We start from the raw sequence: 12,500 nt of genomic DNA, 5'->3' as shown, positions 1-12,500 counted from the left end.
ACGCCCTACCAAGTGCGCCCGCAACCCTGTACAGGGTCACATCTTCACAAGGCTGGCAAGCGGCATTCCGCTGCGCGCGTGCGTCGTCCGAGCAGTTGCGTGATAAACGACCGTGTCGAAAGCCCAAACACCGCCGAGGCCAGTCGCCGCCGCCGCAAGGGCAGCCACGCAGCCTGGCGAGAGGCATCGTCTCGTGTAGCGTCGCCCCCGCCCCAACTGGAGTGGCCCAGTTTTTTGAACGGGACGGGAACTGCGAAGCACTTAGACCGACGGCGGACTACGACGAGAACGCCTTAAGCTTCGCCAACGTTTCGCCAACTCGTGCGGGAGACTTTTTCCGCTTCGCGGCAAGTCGTCGCGCCGTGCTCTCCGCATCAACCGCGTACGCAGCGAACCGCAAACGTCGGGCGCAGCCTCCTCACCTCCCTGCGCTTTGCGCGCGAACGTTCCCTGTTCGCGCGGCAAAGCCTGGAGGAGGCACGGCCCCGCAGCGTGTTCGAGCGCCCGGTCTACGGGACACCCTGCTTACTTCGAGGGCAACAAGCGCAACGCAAGGCTGCGATCTCGCGCACTTTGCGCACGGCTGGAGAAGCTTTGCTGGCCGGCTTTCGCTCCTCGTGTTTACCGTGCGTTAAAGTTGCGCGTCCGTGGCTCTCGCAGCTCTTGCGCGCCCGGTCGCAGAGAGGAGTACGCAACCTCGACCGCACTTTCCCTGCAGGCTTCCTTCCGACTCGAAGTCCTGCGGCGGTCTCAACGAGGTGCCACATCCTCAATGCAGTCGGTCGCCCCCGTTTCGGTTGGGCTCTGGCACGACGGTCGCCACCGTCTCGCCCTTGAGTGGCCGCTGTTGGCGCTCGCTGTGAGGTGTTCAGCGTGCTGTCCGTGTTGCCGACGCGGTCAAAACGAGTCGACGGCTCACGTTCCCTTGTGCGCCGAAGGCTCTCTTGATATGTGATCCGACCCTCAGACAGACGAAGCCAAGGGAAGACCCAAGGCCGCAATGTGCGTTCAAAGAATCAGTGCTCAGTGTGTCCTGCAATTCACACCAAGTCTCGCAGCTGGCTGCGTTCTTCATCGACCCGAGAACCGAGTGATCCACCGCTTAGAGTCGTGAAAAAGTGTTTGTTCAATTCCGTACAGTCAAAACCAAACGTTTCTGGCACTCGGCCAAACAGTGGCCAAGAAGGGCGCTTTTCAGCGCACGCTTGGACTCCAAAACTCTGCCGCGCCTTTTTCGGCTGCCGCAAATCGAGCAAACGGTGTGTTTCGGACGGCGTTTCGCTTCCGCTACTTGCGAGTGCTTTCGTGGTCCACCCCTCTATAAATACTCGGGAGGCGTCGAAGCCGGTTCTCCAAGCCGGACCCGTAGGTATCGTTGTGTGCTCGCTCTCATTGGCCCGCCTAACCAGAAAATGCCTGCGGTACACCCATTTGGATAAGAGTGCACGCAGATGCGGGCCTCGACGGCTACACATTTCCTCGGGCGGCCGCCTCCCGGCCTCCGTGGAGCGCGGGATGCACGGTCCCATCGACAAGCCTCTCCCGTTTTTACCGTGGCGTCGCGGTTCACCACGGCGGGCGGGTCGGTCTCCTCCGCATAAAAAGGGGGACCCCCGCTTTTTGTTCCACGAAATCGCACAAGCTTTTTTCGCATCCACGGTTTGCCACCGCACACCAAAATGCCGATCCGGCTGCCTACTTTAGCCAACAGGTGGAGCCAGGCGCGCCGTACTTGCGCGGCACTTCCCACGTCCACCGAAGTCGGTGCCAAGGACCACTTTCGGCGCCGGAGCCGCGTACGAGCCTACTCGAGGCGGAAGAACGAAGCCAGCAAGGGCCTGGCCGCAAGTGCGTTCAATTGTCGGGACGTCCAAGTCCCTCGTTCTTCCGTGCTTCCTCTTTCGGCAAGTCGTTGCGGCACCTTCCCAAAGCGCGCAGACCCGCTAATCGCGACGAGCGCGACGTGGCCGTGCCGCCTTTCCCTCGGCAGCAAGCAAAACGCCTGGCAACGTCGACGCTCCCCTAACCGCGATCTCGCACCGTGTTTCGTGTGGCGAATTCAAAAGCCGGCCGGCGCTGCTGCAACCATTACGGTCGGTACGCATACGCCGCGGAGGGCGGGACGGTCATCGGAGCGTGCGGTTCCTCCATCGAGTACTGCGCACCTCGGCCGTCGCATCGCCGTGCCATGACCGGCCGCGCGTCAACGCGAACCGGTGCCAGCGAGATCCCTCGCCTGCAAGAACCGACCGGCAGCCTCCGTCACCCGAGGACGCGGAGGCGCTTGCCGCGGACGGCGGGACGGTATGCACTGGTGCACAGCGGACCCGTCACATCGCCAGTTCCTTGACCGACCGCCGACGCTTGTGCCGTTCCTCTCGTACTTGGCAGTCGCCGCGCGATTGTCGGGTCTCGTTCTTGCACGCTCGAACGGTCGGGAGGGCACTCGGCTGGCGTTTCGGGAACGCGCAGCCTCGCCTTCTACCGACGTAACCACGACTCGCCGTTCGCGCTCCGCCGCTCCTGTTTACAGTACTAGGCGGTCCCGCAGCGGTCGGGTCGCGCATTTCGAGCGCTTCGAGCCACGGTGCAGTGGCGGGTCGAAAGCCGACCTATGAGTGCGTTGCGCCGTTTGTACCCGCGTCCGCCACCTGGCCGACCGTCCAAGGTCGCGGTGTTGGCGTCCGCTGGGCGCAACAATTTGTCACGGGGTGCCGCTCCACATTCAGGCAGCCCCGTGGGGAAAAGCCGACCCCGCGTCCAAACGGGGTCAGCGGCAGAAAGTGTCGGGCGCAGACGCAGCTGAGGCGCTCACCCTTCACAATCCGTTAATGATCCTTCCGCAGGTTCACCTACGGAAACCTTGTTACGACTTTTACTTCCTCTAAATGATCAAGTTTGGTCATCTTTCCAACAGACCGGCGCAACCGAAAGGCCGCGCCGGACATCGGTCCGAAGACCTCACTAAATCATTCAATCGGTAGTAGCGACGGGCGGTGTGTACAAAGGGCAGGGACGTAATCAACGCGAGCTTATGACTCGCGCTTACTGGGAATTCCTCGTTCAAGGGGAACAATTGCAAGCCCCTATCCCAATCACGAAAGAAGTTCCACGGGTTACCCAGTCTTTTCAGACAGGGATAAAGACACGCTGCTTCCTTCAGTGTAGCGCGCGTGCGGCCCCGGACATCTAAGGGCATCACAGACCTGTTATTGCTCTGTTTCGTGCGGCTAGGAGCCGCTTGTCCCTCTAAGAAGGTTGTAAGGTGCTGGGAACCCCGCACCTATTTAATAGGCTAGAGTCTCGTTCGTTATCGGAATTAACCAGACAAATCGCTCCACCAACTAAGAACGGCCATGCACCACCATCCACCGAATCAAGAAAGAGCTCTCAATCTGTCAATCCTCCCAGTGTCCGGGCCGGGTAAGTTTTCCCGTGTTGAGTCAAATTAAGCCGCAGGCTCCACTCCTGGTGGTGCCCTTCCGTCAATTCCTTTAAGTTTCAGCTTTGCAACCATACTTCCCCCGGAACCCAAATACTTTGGTTTCCCGGAAGCTGCCCGCCGAGTCATTTGAGTAACTCAGGCGGATCGCTGGTTGGCATCGTTTATGGTCAGAACTAGGGCGGTATCTGATCGCCTTCGAACCTCTGACTTTCGTTCTTGATCAATGAAAACATTCTTGGCAAATGCTTTCGCAGTAGTTCGTCTTGCGACGGTCCAAGAATTTCACCTCTAGCGCCGCAATACGAATGCCCCCGTCCGTCCCTCTTAATCATTACCTCGTATTCCAAAAACCAACAGAACAGAAACGAGGTCTTGTTCTATTATTCCATGCAAGTTTATTCAGGCGACTCGCCTGCGTTGAGCACTCTAATTTTTTCAAAGTAAAAGCACCGGCCATCTCGAGGCACACAATGAAGTGCACCAAGAAAGAACCGGCATGATGTTCAGTCCGAGCCGTCGCATCGGGTAGATGCACTACTCGTCTGGAACTGAGATCCAACTACGAGCTTTTTAACCGCAGCAGCTTTAGTATACGCTATTGGAGCTGGAATTACCGCGGCTGCTGGCACCAGACTTGCCCTCCAATTGATCCTCGTTAAAGGATTTAGAGTGTACTCATTTCAATTACGGGGCCTCAAAAGAGTCCCGTATTGTTATTTTTCGTCACTACCTCCCCGTGCCGGGAGTGGGTAATTTGCGCGCCTGCTGCCTTCCTTGGATGTGGTAGCCGTTTCTCAGGCTCCCTCTCCGGAATCGAACCCTGATTCTCCGTTACCCGTAACAACCATGGTAAGCAAGTAACCTACCATCGAAAGTTGATAAGGCAGACACTTGAAAGAAACGTCGCCGGCTCGTGGCCATGCGATCAGCACAAAGTTATCCAGAGTCACCACACAATACGGGCCGAAACCCGATCGATCTTGGTCTAATAAAAGCACCCGTTACCCAAAGGGCTCCAGGCTCACTGCATGTATTAGCTCTAGAATTGCCACAGTTATCCAAGTAGGAAGAAACGATCTAAGGAACCATAACTGATTTAATGAGCCATTCGCGGTTTCGCCTTATTTCGGCATGTACTTAGACATGCATGGCTTAATCTTTGAGACAAGCATATGATTACTGGCAGGATCAACCAGGTAATCGTTCGACTGCGCGTCCGTCCTCGCCCTCGGCGGGCCGGACGCAGTCTGTGTGCGGCGGAGGCCACCTTCAGGCGCCCCAACACGCTTATTTTGCACTCCGAGATGACGGCGTTCGAGCTCGCTACGGCACAACCTTCCCGAAAGACGAGTGGGAGCCGTGCGGCAAGAAGCACGTTCATGCTCGCTCTTTTTCGTTGCATCGACTCGGTCGCGCCGTGCGGGTTGCCCAAGCCCGCTGCACTGTCGGTGGACCGGCCGGAACTAGCAACGGAGCCGAGACTGCAAAGCCGCCAGACGACGGGTCACGCCCGCGTCTTCGGCGCTTTCGCATCTGAATCGCCCGAGGACGACACGGAACACACCTCGATATCGTGGTAAAACGGCACCGTCCGACAACCAGCCCCTAACGCATCAAGCGGATGAGGCTGCAGACGACTGCCGTGGATTCCCCTGGAGCAGACCCGAGGACACGCTTGACGAGGCCGAAGCCCGCCGCATATCAGACACCCGGTCGCTTTCGCGTACGCCGCTCACGAGAACCCCCACATAATAGCAGCGATAAGTACCCAGACCTCCTTGGGCCCTAATACGAGCGTACTCGAGAAAATTTCACCGCGGGTGTGCCCCGAAACGTGTGGCATGTTGAGCGTGCCACAAGTCTACGTCGCTCTCAAACCCGCCGAGGTCGTAGAATTTGCGACCCTACTCACGAAATTCCCACCGAGGATACGGCCGCAAACGTACCGCACCTTGGGTAGGCCACGAGTTTGTGCAACACTACGCTGACGGCACAGCACCGAGGTCGTGCGCGCACGCACGGGAAAATTCCGCCGCGGTTTCTGCCGAAAACGTGAGGCACCACGACTCTCCGCAAGTTCGCGTCGACTGCGAAAGACCGAAGTCGTGAACGACGTGTCCGCTACTCGCCGCCGACACGCTGGACACCAAACGTACAACGACTCGACGGCGTCGTAGAGGCCCACGACGCGGTTTTCCTTAACGACGTCTCGGCGTGGCACCGACAGGTTAGAACGGCCGACCAACGTTCCCTGTCCGCCGTTCGGCTCAGTCGAAGGGCTCGGCGACTTCGGCAACGCTGCGAAGCCGCACGGTGACGCACGCCATGTCCCCATTTTTTTTTTTCTTTCTGCGTCTGCCGGGGTGCCCCTATAATAGCAGCGATAAGCACCCAGACCGCCGTGGGTCGCTCGCCCCGGCTGACGTGGTTTTTCGTACTCCTGCGGCGGTCGCCGTCAAGCACGTCCAAATACGCTACTTTCGTGGGCGCATTCACGCTCTTTCGCTTCGCCGGAGTGCCAGCACTCACTCTGCCAAAAACGGCGAACATCCGAGCGGCGGTTCCCACTTTTGCGTCGGCGTCGCAAACCCCGCCCCGGCAGACGAGGTTTGCCGTACTCGTGCGACGGTGGCCGGCGGGCACGTCGAAAGACGCCGATATCGTGCGCGAATTGGCGCACCTTGGCTTCACCGGAGTGCCGCCACTGACTCCTCCAAAAACGGCGAAGATCCGAGCGGCGCTTCCCACTTTCGCATCGGCGTCCCGAACTCCGCCCCGGCTGACGCGGTTTACCGTACTCGTGCGACGGTCGCCGGCGAGCACGTGGAAAGACGCCGATATCGTGCCCGAATCGGCTCCGTTCGGCTTCGCCGGAGTGCCAGCACTGGCTCGGCGAAAGACGACGAACATCCGAGCGACGGTTCTCACTATTGCGTACGCGTCGCAAACCCCGCCCCGGCAGACGCACTTTGCCGTACTCGTGCGACGGTCGCCGGCGAGCACGTAGAAAGACGCCGATATCGTGCCGGAATCGGCCCCGTTTGGCTTCGCCGGAGTGCCAGCACTCACTCGGCCACAAACGGCGAACATCCGAGCGGCGGTTCCCACTTAGCCGTCGGCGTCCCGAACTCCGCCCCGGCAGACGCGGTTGCCGAGCTCGTGCGACTAGCGACCGCGAAGCCGTCTCGCGACGCCGCTTTCGTGCGCGGCTCCCACTGCGACCTGGGTCACCCGAGGTCGACGAGCAAAAAAGAATGTCGAAAAAAATTTTTTTTTTTTTTGCGTCTGCCGGGGTGCCCCTATAATAGCAGCGATAAGCACCCAGACCGCCATGGGTCGCTCGCCCCGGCTGACGTGGTTTTTCGTTTTCCTGCGGTGGTCGTCGTCAAGCACGTCCAAACACGCCACTTTCGTGGGCGCATTCGCGCTCTTTCGCTTCGCCGGAGTGCCAGCACTCACTCTGCCAAAAACGGCGAACATCCGAGCGGCGGTTCCCACTTTTGCGTCGGCGTCGCAAACCCCGCCCCGGCAGACGAGGTTTGCCGTACTCGTGCGACGGTGGCCGGCGGGCACGTCGAAAGACGCCGATATCGTGCGCGAATTGGCGCACCTTGGCTTCACCGGAGTGCCGCCACTGACTCCTCCAAAAACGGCGAAGATCCGAGCGGCGCTTCCCACTTTCGCATCGGCGTCCCGAACTCCGCCCCGGCTGACGCGGTTTACCGTACTCGTGCGACGGTCGCCGGCGAGCACGTGGAAAGACGCCGATATCGTGCCCGAATCGGCTCCGTTCGGCTTCGCCGGATTGCCAGCACTGGCTCGGCGAAAGACGACGAACATCCGAGCGATGGTTCTCACTATTGCGTACGCGTCGCAAACCCCGCCCCGGCAGACGCACTTTGCCGTACTCGTGCGACGGTCGCCGGCGAGCACGTAGAAAGACGCCGATATCGTGCCGGAATCGGCCCCGTTTGGCTTCGCCGGAGTGCCAGCACTCACTCGGCCACAAACGGCGAACATCCGAGCGGCGGTTCCCACTTAGCCGTCGGCGTCCCGAACTCCGCCCCGGCAGACGCGGTTGCCGAGCTCGTGCGACTAGCGACCGCGAAGCCGTCTCGCGACGCCGCTTTCGTGCGCGGCTCCCACTGCGACCTGGGTCACCCGAGGTCGACGAGCAAAAAAGAATGTCGAAAAAAATTTTTTTTTTTTTTTTGCGTCTGCCGGGGTGCCCCTATAATAGCAGCGATAAGCACCCAGACCGCCATGGGTCGCTCGCCCCGGCTGACGTGGTTTTTCGTTTTCCTGCGGTGGTCGTCGTCAAGCACGTCCAAACACGCCACTTTCGTGGGCGCATTCGCGCTCTTTCGCTTCGCCGGAGTGCCAGCACTCACTCTGCCAAAAACGGCGAACATCCTAGTGGCGGTTCCCACTTTTGCGTCGGCGTCGCCAACCCCGCCCCGGCATACGCGGTTTGCCGTACTCGTGCGGCGGTGGCCGGCGGGCACGTCGAAAGACACCGATATCGTGCGCGAGTCGATGCTTCTTGGTCTCGCAGGAGGGCCGCCACTCACTCCTGCAAAAACGGCGAAGATCCGAGCGGCGCTTCCCACTTTTTCGTCGGCGTCGCAAACCTCGCCCCGGCAGACGCGCTTTGCCGTACTCGTGCGACGGTCGCCGGCGAGCACGTCGAAATACGCCGATATCGTGCCCGAATCGGCCCCGTTTCGCTTCGCCGGAGTGCCAGCACTCGCTCGGCCAAAGACGACGAACATCCGAGCGACGGTTCCCACTATTGCGTACGCGTCGCGAACCCCGCCCCGGCAGATGCGGTTTGCCGTACTCGTGCGGCGGTGGCCGGCGGGCACGTCGAAAGACGCCGATATCGTGCACGAATTGGCGCTCCTTGGCTTCACCGGAGTGCCAGCACTCACTCGGCCAAAAACGGCGAACATCCGAGCAGCGGTACCCACTTAGCCGTCGGCATCCCGAACTCCGCGCCGGCTGACGCGGTTGCCGAGCTCGTGCGACTAGCGACCGCGAACGCGTCTCGCGACGCCGCTTTCGTGCGCGGCTCCCATTGCGACCTGGGTTACCCGAGCTCGACCAGCAAAAAAGAAGGTCGAAAATTTTTTTTTTTTTTCTGCGTCTGCCGGGGTGCCCCTATAATAGCAGCGATAAGCACCCAGACCGCCGTGTGTCGCTCGCCCCGGCTGACGTGGTTTTTCGTACTCCTGCAGCGGTCGCCGTCACGCACGTCCAAATACGCCACTTTCGTGGGCGCATTCGCGCTCTTTCGCGTCGCCGGAGTGCCAGCACTCACTCTGCCAAAAACGGCCAACATCCGAGCGGCGGTTCCCACTTTTGCGTCGGCGTCGTAAACCCCGCCCCGGCAGACGCGGTTTGCCCTACTCGTGCGACGGTCGCCGGCGAGCGCGTCGAAAGACGCCGATATCGTGCGCTAATTGGCGCTCCTTGGCTTCTCCGGAGTGCCGCCACTCACTCCTCCAAAAACGGCGAAGATCCGAGCGGCGTTCTCCACTTTCGCATCGGCGTCCCGAACTCCGCCCGGGCTGACGCGGTTTACCGTACTCGTGCGACGGTCGCCGGCGGGCACGTCGAAAGACGCCGATATCGTGCCGTAATCGGCCCCGTTTGGCTTCGCCCGTGTGCCAGCACTCACTCGGCCAAAAACGGCGAACATCCGAGCAGCGTTTCCCACTTTCGCATCGGCGTCCCGAAGCCCGCCCCGGCAGACGCGGTTTGCCCTACTCGAGCGACGGTCGCCGGCGATCACGTCGAAAGGCGCCGAATTCGTGCACGAATCGATGCTTCTTGGTCTCGCAGGAGGGCCGCCACTCACTCCTGCAAAAACGGCGAAGATCCGAGTTGCGCTTCCCACTTTTTCGTCGGCGTCCCGAACTACGCCCCGGCTGACGCGGTTTACCGTACTCGTGCGACGGTCGCCGGCGGGCACTTCAAAATACGCCGATTTCGTGGGCGCATTCACGCTGTTTCGCTTCCCCGGAGTGCCAACACTCACTCTGCCGAAAGCGGCGATCATCCGAGCGGCGGTTCCCACTTTTGCGTCGGCTTCGCAAACGGCGCCCCGGCAGACGCGCTCGTGCGACGTACTCGTGCGACGGTCGCCGGCGAGCACGTCGAAAGACGCCGATATCGTGCTCGAATCGACCCCGTTTCGCTTCGCCGGAGTGCTGCCAGTCACGGCGCAGAAAACGGCGAACAAGTGTTTTTTTTTTTTTTTCCTAGAATTTGTGTTATAGAAGGCACATTTGATATCGGACGATAATTTTCAACTTTATCACGCGCACCGATTTTCGTGTAGAGGTTTGCAAGTTTATGGGAATTTCTCCACTTGGAATAATGCGATTTAGTAGTACTACGAGAACTTCATGGATGTACTCAAGGGTACGGGGCAAGTCAGTTACGTCAACACCTGCAGATTTTTTACACTTCAAACTGAAAATTGTTGGTTGTGAGTCCTCGTGTGATATTAAAGGCCGATTCGCTAACACATAGAACAAAGAAAGAAAGGAAGAAAAAACGCCCGCGCTCGCTCAAGAAACCTGGGTTCGCAACAAGTGGCAACAACAAGCAACCGAGCGAGTGCGCCAAAACCCGTGGCGGCCGAACAAACGCGAAGTCCCAACCGCGTCAGCCGGGGCGGCACGGGACAGGAAAAATCACTTCAGCCGGGGCGGCGGGGCACCGAATAAACCTCGTCACCTCGTCGCAGGATAAAAGAGGAAACAAAAAGTCTAAACAGCGTCTGCTGGAGCGAATGCGTAATAAAACAACAACAACAACAAAAAAAAAAAAACACCCGCGCTCAAGAAGTCTGCAATCACCACAAAAGGCGACTGTGACCGAGCAGCGTCAGCCGGGGCCGTGCGGAAACGGAAAAACCGCGACTACCGGGGCGTCGAGGCACCGAAAAATCCACTTCAGCCGCGGCGAAAAAAAAAAACAAAAAGAAAGACGGAGGGGGGGGGGGAACCACGTCTGCCGGGGCGAAGGAAAAAAAAAAAACGCGTCTGCCGGGGCGAGCCCGGGTGCGGCACCACCGGGAAAACTGTGGCAAACAGACATGGCGATCGAGTGAGTGGGCCGCCAGCCAGGCTCAGCCAAAAAGTGCAAAGTCCGAACTGCGTCAGCCGGGGCGGCAAAAACCACGTCAGCCGGGGCGGCGCAAAAAACCGCGTCTGCCGGGGCGGCACGAAACCGCGTCAGCCGGGGCGGCGCGAAAACTGCGTCAGCCGGGGCGAAAGAAAAAAAAAAAAAAACGCGTCTGCCGGGGCGAGCCCGGGTGCGGCACCACCGGGAAAACTGTGGCAAACAGACATGGCGATCGAGTGAGTGGGCCGCCAGCCAGGCACAGCCGAAAAGTGCAAAGTCCGAACCGTGTCAGCCGGGGCGGCAAAAAACCGCGTCAGCCGGGGCGGCGCAAAAAACCGCGTCTGCCGGGGCGGCACGAAACCGCGTCAGCCGGGGCGGCGCGAAAACTGCGTCAGCCGGGGCGAGCCCGGGTGCGGCACCACCGGGAAAACTGTGGCAAACAGACATGGCGATCGAGTGAGTGGGCCGCCAGCCAGGCTCAGCCAAAAAGTGCCAAGTCCGAACTGCGTCAGCCGGGGCGGCAAAAAACCGCGTCAGCCGGGGCGGCGCAAAAAACCGCGTCTGCCGGGGCGGCGCGAAAACCGCGTCTGCCGGGGCGGCGCGAAAACTGCGTCAGCCGGGGCGAAAGAAAAAAAAAAACGCGTCTGCCGGGGCGAGCCCGGGTGCGGCACCACCGGGAAAACTGTGGCAAACAGACATGGCGATCGAGTGAGTGGGCCGCCAGCAAGGCTCAGCCAAAAAGTGCTAAGTCCGAACTGCGTCAGCTGGGGCGGCAAAAAACCGCGTCTGCCGGGGCGGCACGAAACCGCGTCAGCCGGGGCGGCGCGAAAACCGCGTCTGCCGGGGCGGCACGAAACCGCGTCAGCCGGGGCGGCGCGAAAACTGCGTCAGCCGGGGCGAGCCCGGGTGCGGCACCACCGGGAAAACTGTGGCAAACAGACATGGCGATCGAGTGAGTGGGCCGCCAGCCAGGCACAGCCGAAAAGTGCTAAGTCCGAACTGCGTCAGCCGGGGCGGCAAAAACCGCGTCAGCCGGGGCGGCGCGAAAACCGCGTCTGCCGGGGCGGCACGAAACCGCGTCAGCCGGGGCGGCGCGAAAACTGCGTCAGCCGGGGCGAGCCCGGGTGCGGCACCACCGGGAAAACTGTGGCTAACAGACATGGCGATCGAGTGAGTGGGCCACCAGCCAGGCTCAGCCAAAAAGTGCTAAGTCCGAACTGCGTCAGCCGGGGCGGCAAAAACCGCGTCAGCCGGGGCGGCGCAAAAAACCGCGTCTGCCGGGGCGGCACGAAACCGCGTCAGCCGGGGCGGCGCGAAAACTGCGTCAGCCGGGGCGAAAGAAAAAAAAAAAAACGCGTCTGCCGGGGCGAGCCCGGGTGCGGCACCACCGGGAAAACTGTGGCAAACAGACATGGCGATCGAGTGAGTGGGCCGCCAGCCAGGCACAGCCGAAAAGTGCCAAGTCCGAACTGCGTCAGCCGGGGCGGCAAAAAACCGCGTCAGCCGGGGCGGCGCAAAAAACCGCGTCTGCCGGGGCGGCACGAAACCGCGTCAGCCGGGGCGGCGCGAAAACTGCGTCAGCCGGGGCGAGCCCGGGTGCGGCACCACCGGGAAAACTGTGGCAAACAGACATGGCGATCGAGTGAGTGGGCCGCCAGCCAGGCTCAGCCAAAAAGTGCCAAGTCCGAACTGCGTCAGCCGGGGCGGCGCAAAAAACCGCGTCTGCCGGGGCGGCGCGAAAACCGCGTCTGCCGGGGCGGCGCGAAAACTGCGTCAGCCGGGGCGAAAGAAAAAAAAAACGCGTCTGCCGGGGCGAGCCCGGGTGCGGCACCACCGGGAAAACTGTGGCAAACAGACATGGCGATCGAGTGAGTGGGCCGCCAGCAAGGCTCAGCCAAAAAGTGCCAAGTCCGAACTGCGT

The 12,500-nt window shown here is 60.8% G+C and overlaps 2 non-coding genes across 2 annotated transcripts; both read right to left on the bottom strand.

The window, feature by feature from the left end:
* Positions 1-957: 957 nt before the first annotated feature.
* Positions 958-1,110, bottom strand: LOC142792619 (5.8S ribosomal RNA). The gene has a single exon (XR_012891072.1). It is a non-coding gene; the product is annotated as a 5.8S ribosomal RNA (ribosomal RNA).
* Positions 1,111-2,829: 1,719 nt separating this feature from the next.
* LOC142792632 (small subunit ribosomal RNA) lies at positions 2,830-4,644 on the bottom strand. The gene has a single exon (XR_012891085.1). It is a non-coding gene; the product is annotated as a small subunit ribosomal RNA (ribosomal RNA).
* Positions 4,645-12,500: the final 7,856 nt, after the last annotated feature.

This window comes from Rhipicephalus microplus, unplaced genomic scaffold (assembly GCF_043290135.1).
Source record: "Rhipicephalus microplus isolate Deutch F79 unplaced genomic scaffold, USDA_Rmic scaffold_230, whole genome shotgun sequence".
NCBI classification, from domain to species: Eukaryota; Metazoa; Arthropoda; class Arachnida; order Ixodida; family Ixodidae; genus Rhipicephalus; species Rhipicephalus microplus.
The sequence above is the reverse complement of the archived record's forward strand: the minus strand, read 5'-3'. Positions and strand labels throughout refer to the sequence as shown.